Consider the following 2,849-nt stretch of genomic DNA (forward strand, 5'->3'; position numbering starts at 1 on the left):
TTCATGTTGGCAGTAGTAGGTGAGTGTGAGGGGGAGGGTGTGGGTTATGATGGATCGTCCTTGCGTTTAACAATTTAACGATTTAAATGATAAACTCAACGATTTAAATGGCTGCATCTCCACTATTGAAAGTAGACGCTTGCGCTCAACAATTGGATTTTTTTTTACACTCAACGACTTTTAAACGGTACCACTCAGCTATTTTCATTGTTTACAATGAACGATTTAAATTGCTGTCACTCGCCTTTGTTTTTTGACGCTGGGGTTTTGAAATTTGAAGCGTTTCTTCTGAACGTGTTAAATCGCTCAAACTCGACTATTTTAAATAGACGCTGCCGATGGACAATTGGAATCATAGCCAAGCTAGACATCGAAGTGTGAACATCCTCGTCATGCCGAAGAAAAGTTTGAAGAATGCTGCAAATAAGTGTCCTGGCCGTGGCCGTGGACGCTGACGCAAGGACGATCCATTATACCGACGTCTTTCAGCCTATGAGTAACTTAAAAGTAACGTCTGTCGACGTGTGGCAACGATCGCGTAACGTGCCAACAACACGTTAGAAATCATAATTTTAGAAATAATCATAGGTTAGAAATAAGTTTCGGGTACGCTAAACATTACCTCGGTGTGTCTCAACATATGATTAACATACAAGTAGCATGTGTTGACGTCTGTCAACGATCGCAGACCGTGCATACAACTTGTGGCCAGCGTAGCGGAACGTGTGAGTCATACGCCGGCATAGTCGTGAAATTTCAAGCGTGAAAAAATTTGAGGACAACCAAAAAGTGCAACGTTTAAAGCCAACGTACAACGACGTATGGCAGTGTTTTTCAGCATGCTCTCAATGTTATCAAAACTTACCCATAACGTATTCAACGTGTGCCAGCGTTTTAGAAAAAAAATTCAAAAATCGGCATACGTTGGCTAAAACGTCAAGGTGTGACCGGGCCTTAACGAGTGGGTATTTATACCAGTTCTTTTTTTTTACTGAAATAAAAATATAACAGTTCGGAATATACCAATACATATATATATATATATATATATATATATATATATATATATATATATATATATATATATATATATATATATATATATATCTGAATATATTATAACATATATATATATATATATATATATATATATATATATATATATATATATATATATATATATATATATATATCTGAATATACCAGTTCGGAGTATAGGCAAACACCTATACTCCGATCTCTAGCAGTAGTGCACGGTCGACGCAGACTGCCACGGAGGCCGTACATAGGACGCACGGCGGGCGTAGGGGAACCGTGCGTCGACCCTGCGTTGCCCACAGGTAGTCACACAGACTGCAAGGCCACCGTACGTTGAACACGGGGACGCCTTAGGACTACCCTACGGCGACCATGGAAATAGTGTGGCCGCCATAATTTTTTGGGGGTTGGCAAAATTCATTTTTCATTGATGAGAGCCTATGGCAGCTGCACGAATAACGCAAGCCCACCGTACGCCCGAAGTACGGTCGACGTGGAACACATCTACGTCACAGCTTGGCTTGTCGAATTGCTACGGCCAACGTAGAAATGAAAAAAGTTATAACTCCGCGCTATAATTCCACGGAGACCCCTACGGCCTGTAAAATATAGCCATACGGTGTAGGGCCACCCTGAGGCCACCTCAGAAACTCTGCGGCCACCGCACGTTTCTGTCAATTCAAGGGGGGGGGGGTACGGCTGCCGTATCCTAGCTGTAGCGCAAATGTGACTTTGGCCTTACTCTTCATGCAGAAAGAAAAAAAAGGGCCGCAATGGGAGATGGAGCAGTTTCGAGCATCATTTATTTGCCTGGTGTGTACCGGAACATGGAGGCCTACTCTTTTCGAAAAGTGCAATGCGATGAAGATGTGGATGTTTTGATGAAAAGTGCTTTGTGAAGGGTCATGGTTTCTTCGAGGAGTGTGAATGGCACGTTGGTTCTGATCATCGATCACCTTTGTTCTCATGACAGTTGGGTGTGTCGTGTGTGTTCGCTCTCTGACCATTTCCAACTGTAAGGATATCGAAGGATGTACGTACGTCAAACGCAGAAGGAGATTACTTGGCCATCATGCCGCTGCATTGCATCATCAACACCACCTCACTTCAATCTCTCAGATAATCTACTTCATTTCACTCGAGTGTAGTTTCACAAACTGCACAATTTTTTTGAATTGTTCATTTAAAAAGGTTTTTTTTTATTACATGCCTTTTTCATTTTGAGAGTTGGAAGGCGATCGCTGAATGGTGATGATTCAGCGAAGGAACAATTGGTTCACTGAGTCATATGATCCCAGTGACAAAAATTATTACCTTGTTAGCCCTTCTGCCATGCAGCGGGAGATGGATTTTACAATAATTGTGTGTGTGTGTGTGTGTGTGTGTGTGTGTGTGTGTGTGTGTGTGTGTGTGTGTGTGTGTGTGTGTGTGTGTGTGTGTGTGTGTGTGTGTGTGTGTGTGTGTGTGTGTGTGTGTGTGTGTGTGTGTGTTTGAGTGTGACTAGTCCATAACTTTTTATCATTTCAGCTTTAGTGGTCATATTTTTAACAAACCCTTATTATGAGAATATGGAGGAGACTAATTAATAATTCGGTCAAAATTTCGAAGGGAAAAGTCACAGTAAATGTAAATAGGCCTTATCAGGACTTCCACCGCTGCGCTGCACAAGACGGCTGGGGTTTTTTTTTCATCGCTTTGATGTTTATTTATTCACCTCTAACAAGGTGCTGGTGCTGTGCACGGGAGGGGGCCTCCGTCTCCATAAAAAAAAGTTTGCACCAATAAATTACACATTCCTGTAACACCTTCAT

This window comes from Eptatretus burgeri, chromosome 3 (assembly GCF_056783735.1).
Source record: "Eptatretus burgeri isolate ZD-2024b chromosome 3, Ebu_testis_v1, whole genome shotgun sequence".
Lineage (NCBI taxonomy): Eukaryota > Metazoa > Chordata > Myxini > Myxiniformes > Myxinidae > Eptatretus > Eptatretus burgeri.